Source organism: Elaeis guineensis, chromosome 1, assembly GCF_000442705.2.
Source record: "Elaeis guineensis isolate ETL-2024a chromosome 1, EG11, whole genome shotgun sequence".
Classification (NCBI taxonomy): domain Eukaryota; kingdom Viridiplantae; phylum Streptophyta; class Magnoliopsida; order Arecales; family Arecaceae; genus Elaeis; species Elaeis guineensis.
Window position 1 is genome coordinate 51,135,266 of NC_025993.2, and position 14,579 is coordinate 51,149,844.

Here is a 14,579-nt window from a genome sequence, read left to right on the forward strand (position 1 = left end):
GATTTATAGTGGTTCGGTGCCAACCTTGCACATACATCCACTCCCTAAGCTCCTACTTGAGAATTTAAATCCATTAAAATGTATTCAACAAGAATACAATATCGGTACCTCTGACTCTAGCTATCCCAAGCTAGAATACTTATTTTTTAGGTATAAGCCAACCCAATACAATATGATTCAAGGTTCGAATCAACCTATCCAAGTTTTGGAACCCTTCCAAAACTAAAGATCAAGATAGAAACAGAGTATAAAAGTTAATAACAAAGAAATATAAGTTTAGCTCCTTTAATGAGTAAATAAAACTTTAAGTATACTTTACATAACAAGAAAGAAGCTTTTCTAATTTTTTTTAAGGTTGTTGAAGACTTGAATGAGCTCTTGAGGGGTTAGTGAACTTGAAATGAAAGCTTCTTTTGCTTGAAGAGGACTTTTTGCTTAGGACTGAAATGAATGCTTGAATCTCTTGTGTTTTTCCTTCCTTTAAGTATCTTTATATCTTCAATAGATGTTAGAGAGAAATCTGAAAAGGTTTAGAGCCATTAGAGAGCTTTAAATGAGCATTAAATATGATCAAAATGGATTGAAAACTAGCCGTTACGGAGATTTTTCATCACAGGGGTCAACCTTTGTGGCAGAACAGAAAGTGACTGTTCTGTATCTTTGACTTGCACAGACAATAGAGATCGACCCTGGGTTGACCCCTGACACAGGGGGTCGATCCTAGGGTCGTCCCCTTTGGGTGTGCTAGCCAAAAATAGCATGCTGTTTAGCCCCTTTTGACAGGGGTCGACCTAGGGGTCGATCCTTTTCTTTAAACTTGAGTTTCTCTCAAAATATACATCCAAAAAATATGAAATTACCTCCAATAGATCACAAATCTTCTGTTCTTACTCTTGAGACTTTCAAATCTGAACTTGATAAAACTATAATTTTGCCCCTGAAATACAATAATTTTTTTTCCAAGCTAAAATCATTAGTAACCCCCTCAAATATTTTGTAATCATCAAAATCAATAATGGAGCAACAATTATTAATTAATTTTTTATTAATAATATAGTCTCAGTCCCAGTGAGACTCTCCTCCAGAGTCCTAGTCCCATTAGGACTCATCACTAGAGTCATAATCCAATTGGACTCTTCAGCCATCAGATCTGATTAAATTTTGTAATACGTGAGACCTCATAGGTTCAAACCAAGCCAATAGCATAGGAATAACTTTCTATACCAATTGATGTAACCATCTAGCAATGATGATCCGATGGTCGGATAGGTCGAAGTATTGCAAAGCAAGGTTCTAGAATCTACTGGTATATGGTTACTGTATAATTTATCTCTTTGAACCAAATGCTCAAAGTAACTTAAGATTTAACTGTCAATCCTAATTTAGTCGATCACATTGTATTTCAACCTTTCTAATCCATCTAATGGATTATTCTGGCCAATATTTTGCAAAATTGAAATACACTGATGTATATCTCCTACTAATTTAGAGGGGTTAATTTCATCTTGACTCACACACCAACTTGATAAGTACTTGACTGCACCTAGTATCCTTCCCGTGGGAAAAATTCAGTGCAGGGGTAAAATGGTAATTTTAATTTTTTTTCAAAATTATAATTTTATAGTGAAAAGATATTAATTAACCTAATTAATTAACATAAATTTACCCTACACTAGGATCTAAATATAATATATAGCATGTATTCATTTAAATTTAAAATTCAAATTCGAACAGTAAATACTTTACTGTAATGTGTTCAGAACATAATACCTTTGTGCGGGTAGTAGATCGCCACAATCTGATCACCATCGGGAGAGTTTGATCATCATGATGCAGCCACACAGCATGTTTGACCTCTGTGGATCATCCACACGAAACTTCCAGTTTGATCGACTCCTCACGAGTGCTAGCTCGTTGTAGAGCCCTTTTGACGGTGGATGCTGATCGAACTCCTTCGATCGATGTTTGTCAATTCTTTGGATGCTCTGGATCACCAACAGATGTGCTCGAGAGGATGTTGAAGATCTCTCAAAGATTTTGTGGGCTCACGACACTCGTAGCTCACTTTCTCACTTCCCGAACCCTAGGCTAAAACTCTAGGGAACTCACCGAAAACCTTGCACCCACTTTTTTTTCTTTTCTTTCTTTTTCTTTTGGAAGGATATGAACTTCCTTCTCATGCACAAGACTTCTCACACCCCAAAATTTTTCTCCAAAAAACTTCTTCTTGCACGCCCCACTCTTCTCCTCCTTTTATAAAAACGTCAAACGTCTTATCCAAAAGAAAAGATAAAGATGAGTAATTGTACATTTGAATTCAAATCAAATTTTGAATTCAAATAGACACCAACTCATCCCTTATCCACTAAAGGCGTGAGGCATGGCTTAAATTATGTATGGAGTGATTTCATGAGAAACCTTTTCTCATGTAATAAATAGGACATAAAAAAAGGGATAAGGTACAAAGATTAATTGCCCATTCAAATTCAAACTTTATTTTGAATTTGAATGGCCAACCAATCATCCTTATCCATCCATTTGGCACATTAAAGTGGGGCATGGAGAGGGCTTGGCATAAGAAAAAAATTCATGAGAAGTTCCTTCTCATGAATCCAAATGGGTGCAATGGAAGTGAGGTGGCGCATGGAGATTGGGTCAAGGTGGTTTAATTATTTAAACCAACCTAATTGAACCAAATGAGTTAGGTCCAATTAGACTAATTTAAACCCAACTTAATTAGACTTAATTAGGCTCAATAACATCCTAATCAAATCAGGAATTGACTAAGCCCAACCCCTGATCAAATCAGGGACCAAACCATCTCGACGATTAGGTCAACTCTTAACCTAATCGGGTCAAAACCAACTGAATCCAATTCAATTGGACTTGATCCAAAAAAATTACTCAATCAAATTGAGTTAATTAGTGATCAAATCACTAATTAAATCTCTCATAAATACTGAGTCTAAATTCAATGGGCAATCAGGCATCAGAATTCATCAATATATATAACCCTGATCGAAGAATCCTAACTAGTAGGACTCTTGACCCCGGTACCCATAATATGCGAAACTCATGATCAGAGAATCCTGATTCTCGATCACTGAGTTCTAAACATGTAGGATTCTACATCAGCCATCAGATCAGATAAGAACCTCTAATGTGTGTGACCCCGCAGGTTCGAACCTAAGCCAGTAGCACAGGAACCAATTCCTGTACTAATCGAAGTGACCATCTAGCAATGGTACCCGATGATCGGCTAGGTTGAATGGTCGCAATCACAACACTCAGAACCTACATGAGTATGGTTACTGTATAATTCATCCTTTTGACCTTTGTGTTTAGGATGACTCAGGGTTAAACTGTCAACCCTGATCAGATCATCCGAATCATGCTCAACTCAAACAGTCCTGTGACTCCTCACAAGGACTACCCTGGCCAAGGTTTTGCTAAATTGAAACATGACTGTACACAGATCCTAAACTAGAGTGGTCAATCCTATCTTGACACACGCACCGACAAGTCAAGTACTTGACTACACCCAGCAGCCTTCCGTCACTGAATTAAAAATTCAGGTAGTCCAGTGTCTAAGTACAGTGAGTTGCTTGTAAGTCACCGTAGCGGTCTCAGGTCGGAGGGATATTGATACCCATATTCCATCGGAGCAAATCTTGACAGCAAAAATAGCTTCGGAGTCAGTCACGTTCAGTGCAGATGTACCCTTACATCTCACTTGTATGCCATACCAGTGTCTCCACACTCATTGGTTAAGAGGATAACCAACCTATATGGCACACAATGACCTATATTTGATAAACATTATCATCCTTGGTAACAACGTATTATTTGATCGCGAATAGATTTAAGGACTAAACGATAAATCCTCCTTTGTTGAGTCTAAATAGTCCTAAGGACTTCACCATAACATAGGAGTTCATTAGAAGATGAAACATTTTGTGATGAAAAATACTAAAATAATTTTTATTAATTCATAATTCATGTACAAATACAAAAATAAGCACAACCGTCAACAGGCTGATGATTGACTTTAGGATACTATTCCCAATAATCTCCTACTTGGCCTAAAGCCAATCAGTGCGGTATCTAATACCTATCTTCAACTTGTAGTCATCGAACTCCTTCACCGCAATGGCTTTAGTGAATGGGTCGGCCAGGTTCTCCTTCCTGTCGATCTTCTGAAGGTCGACGTCACCTCGATCCATAATTTTCTGGATGAGATGGTAGCGGCGCAGAATATGCTTTGTCCGCTGGTATGCCTTCAGTTCCTTCACCTGAGCAATGGCTCCAGAGCTATCACAATAGAGCAGAATTGGACCAACAAGGGAAGGTGCTACTTCGAGCTCGATGATGAACTTCCTTAGCCATACCGCTTCTTTGGCAGCATCTGATGCAGCGACATATTCCGCCTCGCAAACAGAATCAGCCACAGTGTGTTGCTTGAAACTCTTCCAGTAGATAGCCCCACCATAAAGAGTAAAAATAAATCCACACACTTTTGCTGTCATCGTGATCAGACTGGAAACTAGAGTTTGTAAACCCTATAAGTCTCAAGTCTGATTCATCATAAATAAGCCACTGGTTCTTAGTTTAAATACTTCAAGATGGTTTTAACAACCTTCCAGTGATTCTCCCCTGGATCAGATTGGTATCTACTCACTACCCCTAGTGAGTATGCCATATCTGGTCGTGTACATGTCATGGCGTACATGATAGATCCCACTGTCGAAGCATATGGAATCCTACCCATACGCTCTCTCTCTTGAGGTGTTGTCGGACAATCCCTCTTCGAGAGAGAAATTTCATAGCCAATCGGAAGATAGCCTTTCTTGAAATTCTCCATGCTGAACCTCTTCAGCATAGTATCAATGCATGTGGACTGAGATAAACCAAGCAACCTTTTAAATCTATCCCTATAGATCCTCATCCCTAGGATGTAGGAAGCTTCTCCCAGATCCTTCATGGAGAACTGTGACGACAGTCAAATCTTTATTCCCTGTAATGCAGGGATATCATTTTCGATTAAGAGAATGTCATCCACATACAATACAAAAAATACTACTACTGGACCATTAGTCCACTTATAAATGCATGGCTCTTCTTCATTCCTAACGAAGCCATATGTCTTGATCGTCTTATCAAAATGTATATTCTAACTCCATGATGCCGCTTAAGTCCATAAATGGACCTCTGTAGCCTGCACACCTTAGACTCATCTGTGGATGTGAATCCTTCAGGTTGTATCATATACACCTCTTCATCCAACTCTCCATTTAGGAAAGCTGTCTTCACATCTGTTGGTGCAAAAATCCACCGACGTCAGAGAAGCTGGAGTCGAGGGAGCTCAGCCGAGGCGTGCAGTAGAAGCTCGGAGTAGATCGCTTACAGTAGAAGCTCAGAGTCCAGCCCCCGTAGGAGCTCGGATGAAGTCTACCTGTAGTTGGAGAAGAAGTCCGGCTCCCATAGGAGCCCGGATGAAGTCTGGAAGGTGGTCGACCACCACAGAAACTTGGATAGAGTCTGTCCATCATGGAGAATTCGGTCGACACTGATGGAGGTTTATCCGTCGGCAGAACTCAGGAATGTTGTGGAGGCTCGACCATCGGAGAGGTTCAGAAAGATGTCGTCGAAGGTCGAACGTCGGTAAAATCTCTGGAGGGTCACTCCTGACACGAACTTCGGCTGGGGGGTATTTTATACCCAACACCAGTCCCCCTACTTCCGTGTTCGAGTTTCGAATGAAGGAAGTACAGAGAAATTTTTACAGTCGAAGTTGCCCTCTTGAATCCTGTGCGCGACCCCCCTCGAAAATCCAGGCATTTAATGCGCGCGTGCTGGAGTCTTTTCAAATCAGGACGATCCGAAGAGACCTTTCAGAATTCTCGCTGGAGCATCATCCCAAGCACCACACCATAATGGTCCCACCGGCAGTCAGCTCTACGCCACGGTGAGTGGGACGCATGGCAGGCATTGGTTGACCTAGGGATATCCGCCACCATAACTGTGCCAGGCTCTGTCGCTTATTTAAGTCCCCTCCTTTCCTTCAGGGACTTCATTTCGCCTGAGAGTCCAGACGACGCCTTTCTTCTGCCCGAGAGTTTAGCCACCCATCAGCGCCCTTTCGACCCTAAGCATTCTTCGCGCCAATCTTCGCCATTTTCGCTGGCTCCCCACCGCCTTCCATCTTCTGAGCCCTTTCGAGGAATTCTCCCGTCGGGGCTTCTGCCCCGGAGGTCAATCTCGAGAGGATGCTGCGGATCAAGAGAAGTGGGAGGGGGGAAATAGTGGCCTGCATGTTCAGCGGCTGTCGAACTGCCACCGAGGGCTCCCACAGCTTTGAAGGGGGCCCGAGGGAGAATTTCTTCAACAACAAGGATTTAATAACGGAACTAGCCGGTGAATGCATCCTACCCAAGAATTTTGAAGTAGTTGAACGGAGCGACACTGGTCAAGGGGGTAGAGTTGCCGTCATAAGATGTGGTGGGTTCCTTGACGTTGTCGGGATCGAGGGACCAGAGGCGGTCGGCACTGACGACGGGATAGTAGAACTTGTTGCGGGGGCGGCGGAAGTAGCGCATGCCGACCTCATCAAAGTACCTAAGATGGTGGTTATTGGGGAGCACGCGGTAGTAGTGCATGCCTCCGACGTCATCGTGGCCTCCAGGGTACTTCTGGTTCTTCCCGATATAGGTCGTCGCTGCCGCCACCCTTTGAATTCTATCCCCCCCTTTTCCCCCTAGGGTTGGGGTTTCGGCAATGGTGCAGAACGAGGCGGGGGGCGAGAGCCAATGGATTCATCACACGTGCTGGGAGATACTGCTGAGAAAGATGGAACCGAAAGGAGAAGTCGAAAGTTTGGAGCGGTCTCTAATGTATTCTTTTCAAGTCTTGTAGTAATGTTCTTTTTTCCTCGATCCTCGGGGCTTTGTAGCATACGCCTTGTTAATCGAGAATGAAAAAGAGATTTTTGCTTCCTTGTCCACACTTTGCGTCGAATTGTTGCCTGCCAAACTCCTTTCATTCACTATTGTTGTTGTTGTATTCTCCCTTTTTTTTTTGATGCCGATGTTGTCTGGAGGTTCTTCGTCGTCGCCACGTCGGCTTGCTTTTTTTGTCATCTTTCTTCTTCAGCCTCAAGGGCTTTGTAATGCATACTTAGTTAATGACATGAGAAGGGAATTCTCCGTTACCTCTTTTACTCATGTGTTGAATTGTCATTTGCTGAGCTTCTTTCGGCTTTTGCCTTGCTTGATACCGATGTCGTTCGGAGGTACCCAATCACCGTCGCATTGACCCATCCTTCTTATTTATGATCGTAGATTTGTCCGAGACCATTCGAGTTTGATGCCTCCCTTCAGAGTTCGAGCTCGGAGGTCTGAGCTTCTCATCGCCCCGAGGAAGCCGCCTTATCCTTGGCCCGTGTTGAGAGCTCTCTTGGAGACTGGGGATTTTGATAAGAACCCCAATCCTCACTGAGGCGAGGCTCCCTGTGTCTTTGATGTAATTTATTTTTCATTTATCACTGATGCAGTTCGTCGCTTTTCTTTTTAACCCCCCTTTCCTTTTTCTTTTTCTTTTCTCGAGTGAGGGTTTTTCCTCTACTCTTAGTGGGATCGCGGGAGCGTGGAGGGGCCGTTGAGGAGGTCTCCTTTTTCTTATCTGGTCTTGAATGACCAGACCTTAATTGGTGTCAGGACGAGGTCCTTCTCCTATTTCTGATGTAATTGATTTCAGCTCAGGTTGGGATGTGGTTCTTCCCCTATTCCTAACAAGGTTGTGGGGGCACATATGGGTATTGCAGAGCCTCTCCCTCCATCTGGTCTAAGAGTAACCAGGCCTTCAACTTTGCTCATATTAGGGTGAGGTTCTCCTCCTGTCCCTAACAGGGCGGTGGGGGTGCATATGGGCGTTGCAGGGCCTCTCCCCCCATCCGGTCTAAGTGTAACCAGGCCTTTGACTTTGCTTTTGTTAGGGCGAGGTTCTCCTCCTATCCCTAACAGGGATGTGGGGGCACATATGGGCGTTGCAGGGCCTCTCCTCTCCCCCCATCCGGTCTAAGTGTAATCGGGTCTTCGACTTTGCTCCTGTTAGGGCGAGGTTCTCCTCCTGTCCCTAACAGGACTATGGGGGCACATATAGGTGTTGCAGGGCCTCTCCCCCCATTCGGTCTAAGTGTAATCGGGCCTTCGACTTTGCTCCTGTTAGGGTGAGGTTCTCCTCCTGTCCCTAACAGGGCTGTGGGGGCACATATGGGCGTTGCAGGGCCTCTCCCCCCATCCGGTCTAAGGGTAACCAGGCCTTCGATTGTGTTGAGATGAGGTTCTCCTCCTGCTCTCGATACAGTTTTTTTCGAGTCCTGTTGATATAGGCTCGTGCCAAGAGAGAAGACATGTGGATATAAAACTTTTATTTAAAGTAAAGTTATCGGTAATACATTCGTAAATTTTTTGAGCTCCATGGTCGCGGGAGGTCTGCTCCTTCGAGCTCCTTGAGGTAGTAAGTTTCGGGTCGGACTACCTCCTTGACTTCATACGGGCCTTACCAATTTGGGGCAAGCTTTCCTCGATCCTGAGGTTGCGAGATAGTGGCTCGTCGAAGCACCAGGTCTCCTGCTCTAAAGATTTTATTTTTGACCCGGGAGTTATAATAGCGGGCGACTTTCTATCTGTAGGCTGCCATCCGAACTTGAGCTACCTCCCACTTTTCTTCTAACAAGTCGAGGTTGGCTTTAAGGCCTTGCGAATTGTGATATTTGTTGAATGCCACGACTCGTGCCGACGAGAGTTTGAGCTCAATTGGGATAACAACCTCCGTTCCGAAGGCTAGAGTGAAGGGGGTTTCCCCCATGGGCAACCTTTGGGTAGTTTGGTATGCTCACAACACATGATAAAGTTCGTCTGCCCAAGTTTCCCTCGCTTTTTCGAGCCTTATCTTGATTCCTTGCAGCAGAGTTCTATTGGTCACTTCGATTTCGCCGTTGGCCTGAGGATGGGCTACCGATGTGAAGTTATGGGAGATGTTTAGGTCTTCACAAAATTCGATGAATCTCGCTCCCGCAAATTGTCGCCCATTATCAGTACTTAAGATTCTTAACAGGCCGAACCTGCAAACGATGGACTTCCAGACGAAGTCTTGCACTTTAGCTTCTGTGATTTTTGCCAGCGGTTCGGCTTCAACCCACTTGGTGAAATAGTCAATTGCTACCAGGAGAAACTTTCTTTACCCCGACACCATGGGAAAGGGTCCAAGGATATCCATTCCCCATTGCGCAAACGGCCATGGGGTGCTCAAGGGTGTAAGCTCGGAGGTGGGCTGTCTCTGGATGTTGGCATATCTCTGACATCGGTCACACTTTCTGACATATTCAATGGAGTCACAATACATTGTCGGCCAATAATACCCTCGGCAGAACAACTTGTGGGATAAGGATCTAGCCCCCAGATGGCTTTCGCAGATTCCTTCGTGCACCTCCCACAAGGCGTAATCAGCTTTCGAAGGCCGGAGATATTTTAAAAGGGGCAAGGAGTATGATCTCTTGTACAACTTGTCCTCATAAAGGATGTATCGGGAGGCTTGATTTCTGAGCTTTCGAGCCTCTTTTGCATCATGAGGGAGAACCCCGTCTCCGAGATATGCCACCAGTGGGTCGATCCAACTGGGTTCATGACCAATTTCCATCACGGGCCGCGATTCTTCCGTACTTGGGCACTTTAGAACTTCAAAGAGAACACCCTTGGGCAATTCAGCTGGAGCCAGCATAGTCAATTTGGAGAGAAGATCGGCCCTAGTATTTTTCATTCTTGGAATCTACCTGATGTTGAAGCTACTAAAGGCTGGAATGAACTCCTTTACCTTTTCAAGATATTTAGCCATGCTGTCCTCCCGCACTTCGTAGTTTTCACTGACTTGTTGTTGGGAAATGTATCCCAAAAAGCCAATCGTCAAGCTATTGACGGTTGAGCAACCAAGTATTGTAATTGATTTGTTAATAAATAAAATATATTTGGCATTTTCATCATAAGCTGTCATCTTCTAATGAACTCCATTGTTATGATGAAGTCCTTAGGACTATTTAGATTCGATAAAGAGAGGATTTATCGATTAGTCCTTAAAACTGTTCACGACCAAATGATAGGCTGTTAATAAGGACGACAGCTTCTATCGAGCATAGGTCGCTGTAGGCCATATGGGTTGGTTATCCTCTTAACCAAGGAGTGTGGAGATACTGGTATGGCATACAGATGAGATATAAGGGTACATTATCATTGAACATGACCAACTCCAGAGTATTCTGCTGTCGAGAATGTCTCTGATGGGATATAGGTATAAGTATCCCTTAGACCTGAGATCGCCTTAGTGACTTGCAAGCAACTCACTGTGCTTTGGTACTGGACTAACTGAATTTTTAATTTAAGGACGGAAGGCTTCTGGGCACAGTCAAGTACTTGCAAAGTTAGAGTGTGATCGAGATGGGATTGACCACTCCAAGAGTTGGAGAAGAATGAGTCGCTGTATTTCAATTTAGCAAAACCTTGGCCAGGGTAATCCATCAGATGGATTTGATATTTTGAAATACAATGTGGACAACCTGATCAGAGTTGACAGTTGAACTCTGGGGTGTCCTATGATCATTTTGGTCAAGGGGATGAATTATATGAAAACTATATCCGCATGGGTTCTAAGGATGTTGTTCTATACATTCGACCTATCCGGTCATCGGGTACCATTGCTAGATGGTCACTTCGATTGGTATAGAAATTTGTTCCTATGCTACTGGCTTAGGTTCAGACCTTTGAGGTCACACACATTAGAGTTCATGATCCGATCAGATGGTTGATCAACGATTAAGAATCATTCTAGGGTTAAATGATCAATACGATTGACATTTAACCCAGTGCAAGTGTTGCAGGAGGATCTATTAGCAATTCGATTGCTGATTGGCTTAATTTGATTAAGCCAATGGGCTGAGATTAAGTCTAATTAAATATGATTTAATTATATTTGGTTTGGGCTTGATTGGATCAAATCCAATTGGTTTATTGGATAAGCCAAGTGCAAGGAAAAACTAGTCGTAGTTCAACTAGGACTTGGGTCAATCTAATTTCTAATTTGATTAAAAAATTAAATCAGATTTAAATCTAATTTAATCTGATTAAATTAAGTTCTTAATTGGGTTAAGACCTATTTTAATTGGGTTGATCTAATTTTGATTTGATTTAGTTTGGGAAACCAAATTAAAACAAGTCATAAGACAGAATCCTAGTAAGACTAGGATTCCACCTTGCGCCACATAATCCTTCTCCACGCCCTCTCTCTTATTCAACGCCAATCTTCACTTATTTTATGCGACAAAAGCCCTCTCCCAGATCTCTCCCATATTCACAAAAGGTCTCCTCTCTTCTTTCTTACATGGAAGGTGGTTTGGATCAAATCTAAAAGGAATAAGTTTGGCTTTCGAATTCTATGAGATGGAGTTTTAGAAATCCAAAACTCTTTCAATTTTGCACCAAATTTATCCAAATTTTTTTTGGAATTTTTATGGATTTTAAGGTATACATTGTGTACCCTTTTCTGGTGATCTATGCACGAAAATATGAAGGAGGTGCTCAAGAGTTGGGCGTCCCTTAACTTGCCATGTTTGGATAAGCCTTGACTAGGTGTTTGACCTAGATAAGGACTCTATCATATCTCTTTATATAAGATGATTTTCTTCATGAAATTTTAGGAGAAGTTAGATATTTGAGAGACCTTTTCTCCATCCAAAAATCAGAGAGAAATACCTTTGGGTCATGGAGATATAAAAGATGCAAGTTTGGGTGTCTAGAAAAAAAAATGTGAAGAAGAAGAGGGTCTTCTTCTAGGGTTTTTGTTTTCATATCTTTCCTCCCTCCATCTTGAGTTTTCTGAGAGTGTCTCAGATCTGAAACTCCTCCTTCTACTTTCCATCTTTGGAAGAGTCCAAATCAAGAAGAAGGAGGCACCTGATCAACCATCAAAGAAGGATCAGCGTAGTACTAGCATACTGTGCTGATTTCCTGAAGCAGGACTTCTGATCGAGATTCGTGGACTCGTGTGGACGACTCCTAGAGGCCGGATGCATGTGTGGCATACAATATCATCCTCAAGCCTAGATCAACAAGGTTAGAACGTCTAACTTGCAAGGTAATAGATCTGATCTATTGTTTAATACATACATTAGATGTAGTATAGAAACATGTTGATATGATCAACATGTAGTTCATGCTATATTTATATATTTTAATTTTTGATTTAATACTATGTAATAATCATGTAATAGGATCTTAGATATAGGAATTTTTTGATTTTAGAAAATAAATTTTGATTTATTTTAGTCTTCCGCTGTATGATCTTGAAAAAGTTTCAAGATCTAACCCTGAAACCCTAGATAAGGTTCCTACAATTGGTATTAGAGCCTAGGTTCTTTATTACATGATTATTTATACATGCTTAGATTATTTTTTAGATTAGATCTAATTTATAATCTGATTATTAAATCTGAAATTAAAATTTTAGATCAATCACAAACTGCAAGGTTGTCCTGCTATAAGGTTTACCCCTTACAGTGCAAAGGTTGTCCTAGTTTGTGTAGATCTATCTTTAATCATAAATTTGTTAGATATGATCTAGATTAAATTTATGATTTATTAGATTTAAAAGATGTTTAAATCTGAAATAAAATCTCTTTGTTAATAATTTTTGTGCAAAGAAATTGTTTAAAGTTGAAATTGTTTCAATTACATGAACCTGTTTAGATTAGATCTAAAGTAGTTTCATGTTTATTTCACTTGCATCTTGATTATGAATCAAACATGCAACATGGTTGGTAGAATCATATTATAAAATTATTTTACAAATATGAAAATTATTTTTTGAAAAGTCAAACCCAACCCTCAGCCCAAAACTTAATTAAGAATTAAGAAGTTGTTTGAATAGGTTCTAGGATTGTGAATTGAAGAACTTAAGACACAAACCATAACACATTGGGTTAATGGGTTAGCGGGAATTAGGTCCATTAATTGGGTTAGACCTATGGTTAGATTGAAGATGGACTTAATTAGAGAATTGACTATGTCTAATCAATTGTTGTCTTAGATTAGGTCAAGGATTCTCTAGATCAATTACAATAGTTATAGTTGGTCAAGTCCATGTCTTTAACGAGAACCAAATAGACTTGATTCTTGGCTAAGCGGTCTAGCACGAACTGTTAGGTTGATCTAATCAAAACTAATTAAACCAGTTGGTGTCTAAGGTAAACCAGACCGGTGGTTTTTAATTGGGAGCCCGCTTACCTGGCCATTTCTGATGGTGTCTAAGGCAAGCTTTGGCAGACCCTCCCACTGATCGAACTTACTTGGCCTCTTGGTGAAATTATGTTTTGATCGGATCACTTGACTATTCGAGCTGACCCATGTCAGCTAGGTAAATCAGTGTGACTGATTTAGGTGCTCCTAGACCAGCCCTTTTAATGGTCTCCCTTAAGCTGACTTGGTGAAGCCAGTGGGAGGATCATGATAAGCTGGTTCATCTGACTTTATCCTCTATATTATTTAAATCTTCTAAAATTATTAGGTCCTTAAAATGATAAAGTTATGGAGATAACTAAGTCATAGCCTCCCATTAAGGTGTTTGATAATGAGCCATTAACTCAATAATCATTGCAGACCCAAAGGCCTGGTGCTTGTTGACTAATGGAATTATCACTCATCATATGATAACTTGGAAGTATCTCTCTAATGGTGGTTAGGTGAGCCAACCAAAGTTGGGCTTAATCATTCGTTGGTTAGATACACCAAGTATGATCATGTTAATGGTTGGACCTAACTGGATCCTTACAGTGGAGGCCAAAGCCTACTGATTAGGTTTCTGGGGCAAAATTAAAATTACTAAAAATTATTTAGAGAAACAATTGGTTATGAACCTACCCTTAGATGTACATGGGTTGACCAACCAAAGTTGGGCTTGTGTGCAGTCTAAGTGGATTCTAGTACCCGCTAAGGAATTAGGGTAATTCCTCGAATTGGAGGTAGAGGCTACCAATTCGAATAAAATAGTAGGAGAAACCTTTTGATTAAAGTCCAAATCTTTAGGTTTAATGAATCAATTACTAATTAGGTTATGGTTCTCCTTTGTGCAAATATGGCCACTTCCCTATCGCTCCGATCATTGTTGGATAATGAAAGTTGGTGGGACCCAACTTCGGTAGCTGGTACCGAAAGTTGAAGATAGTCCTGGAGCATGAATGGATCCTATATATGATAATGGATCCTGCACCTGAGGAGCCAGCTGTCAATGCATGTGGAACAGTCAGAGACACTTACCAGAAGTGGCTCAATTATCAGACCACGGTGCGCTGTATCACGCTGGCTGCCATGAGCGACGAGTTCAGTCGCAGATTCGAGACAGCTCAGTCAAAGGACATGCTTCAAGTGTTGGAGGATGCCTTTGGCACACCCGATGACGTAGAGAGGCACAAGACTAGTTGTGCCATCTTCAATGCCAAAATGCGGGATGGTGCCTCTGTCACTGATCATGTATTGTAC